At 23.0% G+C, this 19118-nt stretch overlaps 1 long non-coding RNA gene across 1 annotated transcript in view; it reads right to left on the reverse strand.

The window, feature by feature from the left end:
- The window catches only part of LOC129616221 (uncharacterized), a 79381-nt gene extending 60679 nt beyond the window's left edge, over positions 1-18702 (reverse strand). Inside the window, exon 1 of the long non-coding RNA XR_008697525.1 lies at positions 18340-18702. This is a non-coding gene — a long non-coding RNA (uncharacterized LOC129616221). The remainder of the gene's footprint in view (positions 1-18339) is intronic.
- Positions 18703-19118: the final 416 nt, after the last annotated feature.

Consider the following 19118-nt stretch of genomic DNA (forward strand, 5'->3'; position numbering starts at 1 on the left):
CTTCCTGAAATGCTTTTTCAAATAAACTATTAATACAAAGCTTTCACTAACTTTTGAGGTAATGTCTCCGTGACTTCAATAATGCGCTCACGACGTAAATTTTACTATCAAATTCCAAAAAGTTTAGTAAAAACTCTTGACATTGTACACTTTTCTTAAATGCGTTTTATACGTAGTGGAGACATAAAATAAAAGTAAATCGGATATCGAAAAAATCGAACACGCTTTTCTTATACCTTGTCATATAAATATTGCCAGAAATAACCGATAAAATAAACTAGCATATATTTTTAGCAATATAGTTCTAGTTATAAAGTTATTTTCCTAAAATGCAGCATAAAAATGCTATGTTTTTAATGATGTGGTAACGTTTTATAAAAATTAACATTTGCACAGAACTTTAAATTGAAATTTTCAAATAAACGTCAAAGTTGTATTGACATGGTAAAAATTATATTCCAAAATGTACGAAAAGCTTTAGTAGTTTTTTTACAATATAAAGATATTGAAAGCTCTGAGACGGTACTACAACCGTATTAATACCGTACTTAAAATTTTTTTAAAGCATTATTGAAGTCACGGTCTTTTCCACAATGTCAAATTTTCAAAATGTATAAAATTTGATAAATTTTTTACTTCCAAAATACAGTACTGAGTAGCTTACATTTCAAGTATTGCAAAATCTCATTTGTTGGGGCACCAAATTCTTCGGCTCTGATTTTCATCAAAGATTAACAAAGATAATAAAAAATTAATTGCAAAGACATAAAATTAATTGATATTTATTAATTGATATTGACAAAATTATTTTAAAAAAATAAAAACATTTCGAACATTTAGAGGGAAAACTATTTTAAATAGACTCAAAATTCGAAAACAAATATGGTGTTCCATGTAAGTCCAAATTTTATGAAAAGTATAGGTTCATAAAATTTGGATACTTTTAACTTTACGGTACACCCTATATGTATACATGGCTACACTTTATATTATAAATGTATTAAAAAATAAATTTGTAAAAGCTTTAAATGTCAGTTATCAAAGATATTTCTTTATTTGATATTATTAAAAACCAAAAACTTTAATGTCAAAGGACATATCATAAAAAATCAGGATATTTTAAAAGTTAGGTTAATTTACTGTGAAGTTGTTACCAATTTTACTTATTTTCCATTTTGTTTGTTTTATTCATGTTTCTTATTAAGTAGAAAGTCTTATCCAAAATAACAAAATGAACAAAAAATTAAAAGACATCAAGTAGTAAAAAAGAGCGGAGGCGTAACATGAGCATTTTATTTTTTTTATTTTTTGAATTGTTTTATTTCTTTGTTTTCCTTTTTTTTTGATTAAACATAATTTTTTTTGTGAATTTTTTCCAAGTATAGCATTCTTATATTTGGGATACCCATTTTATATTCTCTTTTTTTATATTAGTCTATGTGGAGTCTTTTTTTTTTGTTTAAAATTTTTATAATATCCTTGCATATTTTATGAAAGAAAAAAATCCACCTTTTTTGAAAGAAGAATGCGAACGTCATAGAAAATCATATGAAAAGTGAGTAAATTTTTGGATTTTTAATATCACTTGTTATTTGTATATGATTGGAATTAGAATGAGAATTTTAGTTAACTTTATAAATTTCCAAAAATAATTATGTAGAAAAACTCTGATGAAAAAGCATAATCTAAAATGCAAGATAGGCTCTGGATTTTACTCTATATATCTGTCCAAATTTTAAAGTTTTATAAGGTAAATAGCATTTTTTATGATACATATTATAATATATTTAATTCCGGAGCACTTTCATCACAAAATTCATCTACAGTTAAGAAAACAGTTTACTCAATTTACTTATTATGGAATTTTCAATATTAATCCAAGGCGTTTGAAATAATTTTCGTCGAAAATTCTTTTTTAAAAATATTTTATTTTACAAAATTTACACACTTCCAATAATTTTAAGTAAAATTCGTTAAAAATTTCACAAAAATTTCGAAATAAGGACAAAAATGATAATTTTCATGAAGAAGACTTCGTCGAATCAACTAGAGTTAATTGGATGTATAACCGAAAATTACTGAACCTTAATGTCTATTTTTGAAGCATTCTTTATTTTATTAATGAAACCAAATAATTTTTGTGTGAAATTCGCTGAATGTTTCGAAAACGGATTTGTCGAACTTTACAAAATTAACATTTCCAAAGTGGATATAGTCTAGTACAAACAGCTTTATTTAAAAACACTTGTTTTAATCTAGAAAATCTGATATTATAACGTAAATTTTTGATATGATACATTACAGTGTTATTGTTTTATACAAATAAAGTGTCATTCTCGCTTTTTTGTAGATTGTTTTGTAGATTTTTCAACCACAGGCAATCGCTACTTAATGTACTCTCCCCACGCTCTCGTCTCCAAGCTTTATACTTGGAATAATATCCTTATTATGGAATATAAGGATATTTATAAACCTGGAGATGTAACAAAGGGAATCGTTTAGCAGTTCCCGAATGCCTATAGATGCTTAGCTTGTTGAAAAATAATTATTTAAAAGCACCTTCCGGACAACAATCTTGTTTTTATCTGTTATAAACTATTAATATAACAATAAAGAAAGAAATTTAATAAAAAGATCTTTTTAAGTGTTTAAATAGTAAAGAAACCTTTTAAGACCACGTGTAAGATTTTCTTGCACAAATTATACCACGAATTTCCAAATAAAAATGTGCAAATACATAAAAAAAATTTGAGAAAAAATTCATTTTATTTAAATTTTTATAAATATTAATTTTATTTTCTGCAGTTTTTTCTTTTTTAAAAGATTTCATTTCCTCTTACAAGAATAATAAGTAGAAAATTCATAAAAATGGTTTCCTTTTTCCTTTACTGTTTTCCTTTACTTTTTACTATACTTTGTTTTTTCTTCTTTTGTTTCATTCACTTATTATAAAATAAATTCAATTTTTATGTTTTACTTACTTTTATCATGTAAATAAAAGGAAATCAAGCTGCCTATCGATTTCTTTTTCTCATTTTGTTATATAACTGTACTCATATGTTACACACTAATGCAACTAGCACTTACGTAAACCTCGTGTGAAAATTTTGTAACGAAAATTTAAAAAATATCGTAATTTACAATTTCAAATTTATTGATTATTCGTCAATTATTTCGAAAAATTCCATTTATTTATCATTAATTTAAAAAACCGATTTAAAAATATTGTCCACAAAAACAGTGAAACACTTTGTTTAATGTTCATTATTTCTCTTTGAAAAATAGCTCTTACACGTTAACTGACTTTGATTTTTGAACTTGTTAATTATATTTTTGATTCAGACTTCATTATTTATTTAAGTGGTTTTCTATTTATTGATCTATTCTCGACCATTGACCAAATGAATTTCAGTTAAGATTATCAACGAGGAAAGAAATATGTAGTTGCCTCCCCGTTAGATATAGGGAAGAGTTCTAACATTCAAAAACAGAATTTAACCTTAAGTCAAACTAAAAGTCCCCAAATCCATTAAAATTATTTTATATTATAATTTTATAATATACAAATTTTTTTTTGTTAACTATTATAAATAGTATTACTTTTTAGTACTATAACAAATTACCAATATTAATACTATATTAAGTTCTAGGAACAGTACAGGATCTACCTTATATGTAAAGTAGGCATTTGAAATAGGCGCCATTGAAAACCTTTCCATATTTTTCAAAAAAACATTTTTTCCTATTTACAGCGAAATTTACACAAATGATTTATAATAGTAAATGCCAGAACCCTATTTAAATTGAATATGATTGAGGTACTGCTTCGGTTAGCTGCCAACAACTTCACAATGCATGGTATAGAAATTTCAAAAGCGAATATATTAGCAAGGCCATAATGCGTTTGTTAGAAATCGTTGAAATTGTTTGGCTCCTTCTGGTAGCTGCCATGCAACTTTATGTTTTTTCATTTCTTTATTTCATTTTAATATGTATAGGGTGATTCAGAAAGGTATACAACAACATATAACATTGGTTAGAGGATCGAAAATAGGTAAAACATTTGTTCTGGATTGGGTGCCAAATCTCATGGGCTTCTGAGTTCCAGGGATTTTAACGAATTTTCACGAAATTTTTACTTATTCAAGTTTTTTTTTATTATAATTTCCGTTATGAAAAAGACGGGAACTTCAAACAAACAGTTTCTCAAAGACCTAGTAAAGGGCTTAAAATAAACATGTTGCTTGATTCTGTACTTGTACGTATACAATTTTGTCGTCACAATATACAAGTCGTCAAGCATAAAAAAAATTTTTATGGTACAGAAGATATAGAGCACAAAAACCACAAATTCAATTAAAATCAAACCCAGATGTTGACAAAACTAAAATTAAATTCAATTTAATATTCCTTTATTCAAAAATTTTACAAATTTCTCAAAACAAACACCAAATTTTCCTATGAAATTTACCTAAATCGGCAAAATTTTATGATTTTCTTCTTTCAAGTCTATTTCTATTAAATCACATATTTCAAATTAATTGCTTTACAGGAATTACTTTTTAGTTGCATCAACCGTATACCAATTCTAGCTTTTTAAAAATTTGTTGAAAATGTATTGATATATTTTATTATTCGGTTAAATTATTTATTTATAGCTTCATAATGTTAATACCAAATCAATTACAAACTCCATTTTGTGCAAAAAAATTAAATTTTTTTTAAAAAAATTTTCTATTAAAATAAATGTCAAAATTTATATGGCATGTCTTTAAAAATTCGTTCCAGCTGGGTAATTTTAATAACTTCAGATGCCAAATGGTGCCTAGATTCCGAAAATTATTTTTTCAAATTTTTAAATTGCACCCAATCTGAGAAAAATGCATTTAAAAACTTCAAACCATATAGGTACCATTTTTTACAAAAATTGGCAAAAATTAAAAACCTATAATTTTCTTTACCAAGAAAAGTTTCGAAAAAAATTTTTTGATTACTAGATTTTTTTTTATTTTTCGTAATACAAAATTCTAGTTTTTCTTTTCAAAAACATCAAATTTTTTAAAAACAATTTTTGTTTTTCAAATTAAAAGTTTGTATAAAATTTCTATTCAATTTTGTTATTATTTGCTAGATTTCAATAAAAACACTAAAATTCAGATTTTTTACAAAATAACTTGATGTTCATCCAAAGCAACACTTTCGTTATCCAAAATTAATAATAGTTGATAATTACAGCGCTTAAAATAAGCAAGAATCAAAAATAGTGAAAAATAGGAACTTTAAAATCTTTACATAGAAATGCTTTTTGTGCTAAATTTTCTGTACCATTAAAATTTTTTAATGCTTGAGGACTTAAAAATAAAGGTTAAGCAGCTGGGTAAAACTCTATAAAAAAATTTCTTATGAAATTAATTTATAGTTAGAAAAAACTTAAAAAACAAGGGAAAAATTTGATTTTGCCTAAAGGAGTTCGAAGTTCCCATCTTTTTCAGAACGGAAGTTATAATCCAAAAAACTTGGATACGTAAAAATTTCGTGAAAATTCGTTAAAATCCCTGAAACTTGGAAACCCTTGAAATTTGGCACGCTGTCCAGAACAAATGTTTTATCCTTTTTCGATCCTCTAACCAATGGAATATGTTGTTGTATATACATTTAAGAATCACCCTGTATACTCATTTAAGTTCCAGTGCCTAAATTGACATTATAGGAACAAATAATACTTGGAAGGTTATTTTTACTTGAAGGTTATATCTTGAAAACTGTTCAACCTGCAGTACTGAAACGTTACCAAAACAAATATGATATTACGTCAGCTATATCCGTTAATAGTTCGTAAGATCCCTTAATCCGTTAATAGTTGAGATAGTTGCAATACAACTCCAAAAGTTATATGGCCACATCTCAGAAACTAGTGTGTTACGTTTGATGAAAGCCGCTGAAATGTCTCGACTGCTTGTGATAACTGCCACACAACTTCATAAGCTGTTTGTTCATAGCTCAGAAACTATTAAAGCTACATAGCTGAAATTTTAAACAATATGAGTTTATAAAAAGCAAGATGAAGTATTAAAATTCAAGATGATATATGAAACCCTATGACAATTATCGCCGAAATTTAAAATTATTTATTCGTATGGGTATCACAGAGCTGACACGGTCAACTATATCTATTTTCATTTTTATACAGAATGTATAAATTTAGATTTAAAATATCTCAAGTTGAATATCCTTCAAAAATTTCATTAAATTTAATTTTCAAATTTCAATGGTAGTCAGTCTTGTTTTGATAGCTCTTGATTTTGATTTCTTTTTACAGTAATTACGTTTGAATTGTTTTAAATTCGAATTCGATTTAATAAAATAAAAAAAAAAGCAAAACAAGATCTTTCTAGGTGGGCCACCTAAAAATTTTGTTATAATGAATAGAATATATATTTTATACATATTATATGAAATTAAGAATATGATTTCGCCTTAAATTAAAAAAGTGTTCTTTTGCATTGAGTGTACCTTCCCTAAACAGTTTAACAAATTTGTACAGATTTTTCAAACTTTTTCAAATCCTTGCCTGATTTTAAATCTAATTTTTGATTTATAAATTTACAATATTCGTTTTAACTACAAGTCAATAGTTGACAGTTTTAGTTATGTCTAAGGATTCGCTCTTGAATAAATATTCTCTTTTAAAAAAATGTTGACGTTTTATTAATCTTTAAGATAAATATACGAGTACATCGCCAACAACCGTTTAATAGCACTCAACTGCAGTTTCTTAATGACAAATAATGAAACAATTGTCGTTAGTATATGTTTCATAACGCAGGGTAAACCTTCTTGCAAAGTAATTTGACATTTCAAAGCAATGTAGTAAGAATAACTATTTTAACTATCTAATGCCAGTATATAACATACTGCCAAAAATCAAGTAAGAAGAATAATTGTCGTCAATGTGCAACAATTGAGTTAATTAAAAATACGATAGATGGCCCACACTTTTGTACGTTTATATTCTCTACACAGAAACTTCATTGTTTTAATAAAAAATCCACACACACATACATTATAATATTATATTTATTTTTTTCTAAAAAAAAAAAATGAATGACTTTTACGTTGAAAAAATTTTTTTTTGTTGTTCTTAAGAAAAACTGTAAAAAAAGAAAAAATTCTACATAAAAAAAATATAATATTCAAAATGTGTTTAAGAATTTGAGTTTATTTTAATGATAAATTCATAATTTTTATTACAAATTCATAATAAGTCCATAATTTTTTATAATTTCATACGTATTTATAGTACGTGAATGTGTATGTATTGTTATTTATAATTTAATTTTTAACATTACTCAGTTTAATTTTTCCAAGAAAAATTTTGAAAAAGAAAATTTTCCTCGAGCTATTGAGATTTAGTTGCCTAGAAAATTTACCGATAAAAATGAGTACATACATGAATCCCACAAAGTTTTTTTTCAAGTCGAGATAAATAAAAAATTTAGAAAAATTACTGATGCTTTCTAAAGAAATTTTTAAAATAATTTGATTAATTTAATGACGTTTCATCCCTTTAAGTTTGATTCAAGTATTTCTCAAAACTGATATTATAAAAAAAAAGGTTATAAGATTTCATTTCTTTTAGTACGAAACTTCCCATTTAAACAAGAGAATTAAAAGAAGAAATTTATAGTTTCGCAATGTATGAATAACCAAGAAAATTTAAACACTTCATTATTTATACAATATTAATAATTGCGCTTAATAACTAGCCCAATTAACATCTTGGAACTTGTAAATATATAAGGAACTTTCATTTGAAATCTGACATGTTCACATATTTTCTACGGAATTGAAAATCCCGTCAATTTACTCAATTGGGAAATACTTTAAGAAGAAGCTTAACAATTTAAATTATAAGCAAATTTAAATTATAAACAATTTTCCTTCTCTTCTTGTTTTTTTCTCTTTGTTTCATTAACGATTTAAAACTCCAAAATTTATTTAAAAATCTTTTTAAATATTATCAGATGCAAATTACTTAAAACATAAAAGGACAGTGATAACTTTTTTTTAACTATATAAAAGGAAAATGAGAGTTACTCTCTCTACTTGATTGCCTGTCTACTCCAGGGCAATGTGAGGCTCCAAATTTCAAAAGGAATCCAAATTGTAAAGGAACCTGTGGTGGGTTAACATGAATGAGTATTCCATGTGGGCGAGGACCAAAATTAATTTTTTTACTTGTGCAATTATACATTTGGCTTCCGTTCAGAATACCAAGAACTTATAATTCCAACACTAGTTCTAGTTCTAGTCTGCTAGTTTCCAAATTATCTTCAATAAGTGCAAAGTAGAAATTGTAATCTTTTTCACTATAGTAATGGTATTTCAAACTTAACATTATTTCATTATTTGTTTATATATGTATATAGACATGTATGTAAATTTAATGCAACAGAATATTTTCAAAAAATTCTACAGTTTCGTTAAATACAAAATTTAAAAATAATTTAAGTATAATTTAGATTTTTATAATTTACTTAAAATTTTCTCAAGATTAGAACATGTTATCAAAAATTTTAGAATAATACGAATCTATCGGATCTAAAATCATATTTAGATTTCAACATCAAAAATTCAAAATATTTTTATATTCAAAATACACTTGAAGTATGCTGATGTACTATTTTAAGTATGTATAAGCAAATCCCTTAAAATATTAAATATTTATGTTTGAAAAACACAAGGACTATAAATATTTTTTTAAAATTATAATGTACTACACAAGTATTATGCAAAGTAATTGTTGTATATCCTGTTTGCCTAATGACTTTTTATACACATAAGAGAATCGTTTTGCAAATTTGTTAACAAAAACAAAATAGAAGCATTTTCAGAAAATTCATGTACATAATATTTTTTTAATAATATTTTTGTCTATATGCATTATATAATATAAAAATTGTTTTTTTGGTTTTCTTTTTTTAAAAAATTCCCTTATATTTCTTTTTCTTTTACTTTCAAAAACCGAAATTGAAAGATTCTTAAAAGGATTTCTTTTATTACAGTTGAAATATTTTTTTTACAAAATATATTACATATTTTATGATAGGAATACATTTACTAGCCCTAGTGTACTATAATTCGAATAAATTGTAAATTTTAATATGCTGTGACAATTAAAATTTAAGGAATACTCGTAGCTACAAAACTAAGGTTTTAATGATAGCAGTTTTTATAGTGCGATGTATTGATGCAAAAAAAAATTTAAATGTAAAATCAAATGAAAACTTGCTAGTGTACAATTACATAATAGTAACAATCATACAGATTCACCTACTTTAATGATATATGCACAAATGGTTGTTGTATAGTAATGCAACAACAGTTGCAGTTATTAACCGATGGCTTTTTTATTCAGTTAAACTCTTGTTCATTCTTATTTTACATTTACAATAATCTGCTGGAAATAAAGAGTCTACTGAAGTTAGATTATATCAAGGCTTCAAGGGTTTCAATTTTATTTTTTTTTTATAAAAATATAGGCAATTGGAATCAACAACGAAGTACAAACTGGCCAACTTGCTTAAAACTTCATGATTCTAAATTTCGTTATTTTTAATATTGAAATAAAAGGATTTACGTACACACACACATATTTCCTAGAATTTATTCTAATCAAAATTTTTAAAGAGACAGTTTTTAAAGTTTTTTCGTTCTTTCAAAATTTTAAAGTAACAAACCGTACCACAATGCCAAATAGATTAAAAATATGAATATAGGTATTTAGGCAAATCATTTCGGATCATGGGTATTAAAATAAATATTTAACAAATAAAAAAATATATATGCTTAACCTTAAAAATATATATGAATAGTTAAGTGAATATTTATTGCAAAACAGTATTTGTAGAAACCGTTACACATTATTTCTTGCATTAAGTAATGCAAAAGCATTAAAACATTTAATATGATATTAAATAATAATTATGCAAACCATTAGGAATGTTACTTCTAAGGGCATTAATATTTTATGACAAAAGATTATCTCTTCGGGATATTAAATACGTAATTCCCATTGAGATCAATAAGTTTCTATCACATTAAATTATATGCTTATATAGCAATTTTTTAAAATCTGTCAATCACACAATACTAGCATACAGATATTAAATACTCCTTGCATGTTACTAGATTATAGTAAATATTAAAGATTATAGCAAATTTAATCTAGTTAAAAATAAACTTTAGTTTCAATAAGCACCATATTCATTTATTAGATAAGTAGATATTCAATTTTTTTTTATTTTATAAGAACTGGTTAATAAAACTGTTATTGAAATTTTTTCATCCAAGATTACAGAACAGCTGAGATTTTGGAACAACATTACAGAACGGCTATCACAATTAAAGTGAATGAAAAATTTTCCAAAATACCATCCAAAATTTGCTGAAATGCACTTTGAAAGTTAAAATCATATTGTTGTGTGAAAACAACTTTAAATAATCTTTTTTTGTAGAACAATGTAAGACAAATCAATATTAATTTATAAAGTATTAGTTAGTCTTTTTAATGATCATGTTAGTTTTTATAATGACAAGTTTCAAATGTTTAATGCTTAATTCCAAAATGATAACAGAAAATTTGTCTATGTATTTAAAATGAAATTTCTAAAGCCTGTAAAAATGAGTGCTATCGAAGTGTCGCAATTAGTTTTAAGAAATTACCAGTGTTGAAAATTTAAGATTTTTTCTTTCAAATACAAAATTCGATTTTTGATATCGATAAACTTAATGAGCGGAATACAGTACACCATCGATCAACATTCAAAATGGCATCCCAATATTAAAAAATTTCAACTCTCTAATCAAATTAAAATTGTTCTAATAATTATTGATAAAATGAATTGAGTAAACTTGAAATAATTCAAAATGCATACACAGTACATTCTTATTTCCCATTCCAAAAGAACATTTTTTTAATTTCACTATGATTGTGATAAAATGATAATACAAGAAAATATATTTGTAGGCATAGTAGTTAAAATGTACATATAAATGTATTTGTAAAAACTTATTTCCTCTGGTAAGTAATTAAAACTACACTAGTTTCAATATTGTATACATATGTAACATTTCAATTATCCACATTAAAATCTTCAACAATAAAAAAATATTCTTTGAAAAATTTTTATAAAGTTGTGTTATTCATTAAATTTATTTTTCAATACTGTAAAATCTCCAAGTACCTTTGTTGTTTTTACCATCACAAAAATTTTTCCTATACAAAAGAAAAACTTTTAAATAACATTTGAATTTAAATTGGAATTTATTTTAGTATGGGGTGTCTCGTATCTAAATGGACTGCCATTATTTAATTATACAGACCCTCATTACTATGTTTAAAACGTTCATATGGCAATAATGTTCCAGCTCAACAGGTTCCGATTTGGAGGTACTTAAAATGAATCTCGACCTGTATCAGATAGGTATTAGACTTGTTTGTAATTCTCAATATATAAAAATTGTGCAAATACATTTAACATTTGATAAATGAGCTCATAATAAATAGAATTTATTTTTGAATATTTAATTTAATAAAATAAAACGAGATGAAAAAATTTAAACTACCGTTTCATTATAACATTACTTTTATTATAAAGTTAAATCTTAAATCAGCATTGTCTTAAAAGTAAAATCAAGTGTATAGCATCTGTGAAACATAAAAAAATCCATAACGGTCACATTTCTTTTAGACTCTCAGTAGAAAACCCTATAATAAAAAAAGTAAGTGGAGTACTTTCGCATATTTATTGTATAACTTCATATTTTTATACAGAAAATAAATTTAAAATCCTTAAAATATAAATTGATTGGTGGTTTTTTACTCATGTATAACACAATTCAGACATAAAAGAGTGGTCCATTTGTAAACTACCCCCGACTAATTCAGGAGCAGGGATTGAAGAGCAAAAGCTAATGTTTTTTAGTCACAACTGTATATAATGTATGTATGTATGTTTACGTATTTTTGCTCAAAAAATTTTTTTATCATATCAAAATTGGAATTTTTTGCTCTATATCTAGTCAAAATTAAAAATTTAATTTTTCAGATATTTTCAACACAGTAATTTTGTATACATACACACAATAAGCTAGAAGAATTTTATAAAATAAACAAAATATAGACACAAAATATAAAAGCATAATATATAACAGTTATACAAAAGTTCTCAATTGATGTGTGCATATGCAAACAATTTTTCAATTATATTCAATTTTTTTTTTTTGCCTTTTTCTTTTTCCTCATCACTAAATTTTTCTATTTAGCATTTTGTGTATTTTAGTATGAGTATATTTTAGTTTGATATATTTCAAAATTCTTCATAATATATATGATTGTATCCTTGTAACCCAACATAAAAATATTTATTTTTTGGTTTTTCACATTTCATTTTTCTCGATAAATTTTTTTTAAAAAACATTAATAAAATAGCAAAAAGAAAAAAACCAAAATCTCAGCTGTTTGCCTTTGGGTCCTTTTAGTCCTTTTTCATTTACATTCAATTTTATCTTTTAAATTTATTTTTCGAATATATTATGTGTGTATGTATATGAGTCTGTACATATACCTATATATGTTTCCTTAACATCAAGAATCAATGTTCAATAAATAAAAATTAAACTAGAAGCAAGTGTAGTAGAAAAAATAAAAGAAAATAAAAAAATAGTAAAAATGAAAAAAAGGACAATTTGAGAAATTCCATAGAGAAATGACTTGAAAGAAGAAAGTGAAAATATTTTTGTTCTTCTAATATAAAGAAAAAGGACAAGTTTATTTTTCTTAAATGATTTTAAAAACATTTTATCATTTTACAGTTTCTTCCAATGAAATTCTCTATGATATGTAAAAATATTTCCTTTAGTTTATGTATGCATGCATACATATATAAATACGTATAAATAATGTTTGCTAAGATTCTTTTAATATATCAAAAAAAAATCTACATTCCAATACTTTCAACTTATAACTAAATAAATGAACGATGGTAATAATTTTCTATTTCACTGCATTTTTTCAAAAACTATATGCCTATTTTTTTTAAATTTCATAGGTAAAGGACATCAAAATAGTTGAACAAATCTACCTTAAGATAAAAATATGAGTATTTAATTTTACTTAAGATTCGGGACGCTTTTCTATAAAGCTTAAAATCGTTAAAGATTTGACGTATAAAGCATTTAAAGAATTTAGAAAGAAACTAAATAATGTTGCATAATTAACAAAAAAGCAGGAATTTGATACATGTTATGTAAATATACGAGTTCACGGCCACGTTACTGAAAAAGAGGCTACATAAAAGCAAAATAAATAGCAATAATTAGAGCTATAGGCGAATATTTTTTTTTGCTAGTGAAACAATCTATATCTAACCTTTTATTCAACGAATCTATACTGTCAATTTAAATAACTAAAAAATTTTATTATGATTTACAAGATGAAGGACTCAATATACATACATGTATAAATTTTATAATGTTTATATGTCATATAGTTCAAAAATTTTAAATACAATTTTCTTTTCCCATACATACATTTCAAATGAACGGGAGGTTTTACAACACTTTCTTCATTGTTATAAATAAACCGCAATATTCAAATGACGAAATAAAGAATTTTTTATATTGTGATCTTACTGCAAGAACATCAACAAAAAACTCATTTTTCAATTGAATTAATCTTGATCGATTTCAATAGAAAATTTAAAATAATAATAAAAATAGAGACCCAATATTAGGAAATCAACAAAATGTTATTATAGAAAAAAGCAACCTTTTTCTGTTCTTTTATTTTTGTTGTAGTTGAAAAATAGAACAGAAGATTGGAAAAATTTCATTAAAAGCAAAATAATTTTACGGTCATTTCTTCAATTTTTCTATTATCTGATTTTCGTTTCCTGCAATTTTTATACTATATTTATAATATTTTGTCTATTCTCACATTGAATGCTATTAAATTTTTCTTTGGTGAAGAAAATTTTTTTTCATACTTGTATACCATGTATATATTGATCTTCGTTAGCTTTTTTTACTATCATAGAGACAAAATATTTTGATAAAATAAAGAAAATATTAAATTTTCAATGTGTCATAAATGGGTCATCCAAACTTTAGTTCGTAAACAGAAGAAGCAATTTATAATTTTCTTTTATTTTTTTTTATTTTCAACGTTATTATTTAAGTATTTTTGTAAGAAATAGTTTTATGATAAAATAAATTAAATTTTTAATAATTTCAACTCTATATAGCAATAAATTTTTGACAATAATTGTGTAGTTCAAAGCAACAACAGCCTAAATCGACTTTAGTTATATTTTTTATAAATTTAAATTCGTCATAAATAAATTTGTTCAATATTCATCAATTATAAGATTAGCAAACACTTATACATTAACAATTTTTAATTAAATTCAAACTTTAAACTTAATTTATTTAAAACACAATTTCTCGACTTGGAATTCTGATTATTTAACAGAAATTATTTAATAATATTTTTGAATTAATGTCAAATTTCGTAAAGTAAAATTAATATTCGCGGGTTTGGAGTTGTGAAATTCACTTAAAATTCATTTATGGTAATAATTTAAAATAACATAGAATAAATTGATTGCAAGAAGCTATTAAAAAATTCACAATATTAACTATATTGTTATAATTCACAATATTAACTATATTGTTATAATTCACAATATTAACTACATATATACAATTTAAATACAACCATGTTCTGTCAGAATTATGATATCTTAAATTGATACACGATATTAAATTTTATCTATCAACGTAATTTTTAATTCATCCAATGTGACAAAACTTTATTTAATCTGCTTCATTTTTCAAAAATTGGTTACTTTTACATTAAAAATAATTTTTTTTAACTATACATTCATTCACAATTTTTTTATGACAATTTTTTTTATGCAAACTTTAAAACACCATTAAATTATTTCACAAAATTAATATGATACCTATAAATAAATTTAATTAGCTCATTACAATTAGTATCTATTTATTAATTGCTCTATTAATCATATAAAAATAACATATTTTTTATATTAATTAATAGTTAAATAGATATTTCAAAAATTTTAATTTCTTAATAACAAAAACTACCGAACACACATTTATTATTTATTATTATTATTACATAGTTTATTGTTATTAAAGCCTAAATATTTTTATGATTACTATAATAAATAATGATTTGTTATATTCAATTAATTTTATTATAAAAACAAATTATAATAATGTTGCATTAATTTAATTTCACGTGTTCATGTTCATGTTTTTAAAATTTGAAATTCAAACTTTAAATTTGTTTTTAATTTAATTTGAAAACTAAAATGTAAAATATTTTAAATATTCAATATTTGCAATTGCTTTAAGTTAAAATTGATTGAAATATTTCCATAAATTTAATTCTTAAAAATATTCTATGAAATATAAATATAATATGGAATCAAAAATATTGCTATTTATTGTTCTTTGTTAACAATGAATATCAATTTAGAAAAATTAGTTAATTATGAATATCAATTGTGAAATTTAATCTTGAACACTCTGGCGAAAATGTATTTTATTTTAAATTTTTTTAACTCATGAATTTGAAAAAATTTAATGAAATTTGTATGTAAAAAATTCGCATAAAATAGAATGGCACTATTCTAAAACTGTGTTGCTAAAAAGCCTCAACCTATAGAGTTATAACTAAAATAAAAGTTTCAATAAAAAGACTAATTTAGATAGATTTATTCCAAATTTATGTTGATTCTTACACAAAATCGTTGTTTAAGCACTAAACAAACAAAACTATTTATCATTATCGTACATTTTGTGAATTTATACAATAAAATAATATTTTTATTATAAAAGTGTTATACAGCATTTTAAAAGAAAGATCAAATGTGTTTTGGTAAAATTTTCTAATTTCACTCTTATAATTTATAATGTATATATGCTTGTTCACAGAACAAAACCCACACCATAAATTTAATTCATGTTTAAGGACCAAATTTAACAATTTCCGTCTCTCTACAAATTATCACCGTTTCACTACTCTTAATTTTTTTCCATTATATTCATACACACATAAAAATATCTTTATACATACTCGTATATATTGGCTAATTGTAATTATTTTAATATATGTTCAAAATATGAAACTTTTTAATTAAAAATAAAACTTTAAATTGTTACACATATAACATTCTTTTCATTTTCATTTACATTTTATAAAAAATTTATTATACCATCATTATTTATAAACATAACAAGATTTTTATAAGATTAAAACAAAAATAAAGGAAATTAAAAAGCAGAACTCGTTAATGTTAATAATAATAATGCTTATCAGACTCAGAGAATTTTCACGCACATACATATATAAATTATCATCTTTATAAAATTAAAAGAATTTAGAAACAAATAAATACAAACAGACAATTTTATATGAAAGAAAGAAAATAAGCAAATATAAAGGTTATTATAGCATTGCGTCTTACATGGGAAAAAAAAATTAAAAAAAAAATTTAAGCGAATTTTTGCTTCATTTTTTCATCCTTATTCTCTTTTATATAATGACTTCTAGATATACATACGAGTACATATAATTTTACCTACATTTGACATATATCGTCTTTTCTCTCTTTCGAGATATCACAAAAAATTTTCGTATTATAATATTCCTGCTATTTTATTATTACATATTGTAATAATTTATCCTCTTGTCAGTTATAGTAACCCTCATGCTATATATTAATATATTCCAATATTTTCAGAAGTTATTAGCAAATTAAAATTGATATATATACATATATATCAATTGATATATATAATATATAAATATAAAAGGCATATATATATATATATATATATATATATATATATATATATATATATATATATATATATATATATATATATATATATACATATATATATGCCTGTTTCTGAATTCTCTTTTTTTTTATAAAAATTTACAAAAAATATGTTATTACTCTAGCTTATACTTCCCTCAAAAGTAACTATTGAATTTTAATATTGGCTCAACTTTACGATAACATGAAATCATTTTAAAACTTATGCATAACATAAAAATATGTTATTTTCAAAATAATTTGTTTTATATAGGAATGAAAATTATTTTATTATCCTTTTTTCGGGTCTCTTTTTTTTTTTTTGATTTGAAACATATTAACACTTTTCAATGTATAGGTGTTAAAAAGTCATATATAATGTGTCTTGTACATCATTAACTCACTAACCAACTAGTGTGTATCGTAAGAAAATGTGTATTATTTAATTGTACCTTTCTTTTTAATGCAAGAGAGAAATTATAATTAATTAAAGAGCTAACGAGATAATTATTTATACGAACGTCAGGCAAAAACGTAAAAAAGAAGAGAGAACGAATAATGTTGAGTAAAAGTAGAGCGAAATAAAAGAGAAAACAAAAGAGAGTAGGTACCTCAATTTATAATTTTTAATCGAATGTAGAACAGAAAATTTTCATTATTATTATGTAAAAAATAAAATTAAAGAAAATTATAATTTCTTTTGTAATTTTTTTTAACTGGAATAGGAGTTTTTATTTAAATATAAAATATGCAATATTTATTATAAAATATTTTATTAAAATTATTATTCGTTTTCGCTTTTTTAGAACTAATAAGCAGATTTATTAAATAATGAATAGTTTTTGCATTATTTATTATCAAAGCGAATTCAAAATAAATAATTTTATTTAGAATATTAATTTTTGCATATTATAGAAGGAAAAAAAGAATAAATTGCGATGATTATAAATATTTTGAAACAGTTATAAATTGTAAAGCTAATTTTGAATTAATTAAACATAAAAATCTACTAAAAGACTATATTTTAATATAAATGTAAAAAATATATTAAATATACAATTTTCAAATTTTGTGAATTATAAGTTACTTATAATATATAATAAGAATATTACTTTTTTTTCCAAAATTTCTTAATTCATAAGTATTAATTTGGTTATTGTAATTAATCTCATACATACATATATTATAATTATTCATTTTTTTGATAATGATTACTAAAACTGAATCAACAGTATAAAAATATTTCAAAATTTTTTTTCTGAATTAAATTAATTTAATTTATATTTTCATATTTTACGTGTAAACTTTGAATTGTACAACAACATATTAAAACCAAAATATTTTTTACACTGTTATGATCCTAATTTGAATCAATAATTTAAAAAAAAAAATTAACAAAATAAAATAATAAAAAATTTTTACTCACGCTATATTATTTTTTTCTGTTTTTTCTTACTTTTGTTCCATCTTATAGTAATTAAATAATAGTTAATTTTTCAACAATAAATAATGAAAAAATAAAACTTCTGCAATTTTTGAAAATTATACTATATCTTTCTTTAATTTTTTATAATATTCTTGTCAGCATATTTAGATATATGTAAATGTTAGTAATCATAATTTTCATATTTTATGCATGCTTTTATAAATATTTTGTTTATAAAACTTATAATATGACAAAGATATTAATTAAAACTTTTTTCTATATAACACTTTATTTTAGTATTTCCCTAAAATATATACTTTTCATTTCATATATATGAAGTATATAGTACCGTTAATTTTATTAAATAACATTTATTTCATATTCTATAAGAATGCATAAAGAGAATATATGAGAGATTAATTAAAAACAAAAATATTCAATCTTTCTTGTTATACAAAAATTTCGTTTTTAAATGTAAAATTCGGAAAAATTTAAAGTAAAAGGAATACTGTCAATATTGCAGGAAAAAGTTAATTTATTGCACATAATTATATATACTATATATATATATATGTAGTATAGAGATATCACAAAATTATATATATATATATATATATATATATATATATATATAGTATATACATATCACATAATACAATTCCAAAACCAAATGTAATAATTGTGTTTTATGAAATAGTATGAATTTTTTAAAATTAATAGTAAGTGTTGTATTTATATATTTTTATGTATATTTTTTTTACAGGTTATGAGCGCAGCGT

The sequence above is a fragment of the Condylostylus longicornis genome, unplaced genomic scaffold (genome assembly GCF_029603195.1).
Source record: "Condylostylus longicornis isolate FDR11 unplaced genomic scaffold, ASM2960319v2 ptg000001l, whole genome shotgun sequence".
Classification (NCBI taxonomy): domain Eukaryota; kingdom Metazoa; phylum Arthropoda; class Insecta; order Diptera; family Dolichopodidae; genus Condylostylus; species Condylostylus longicornis.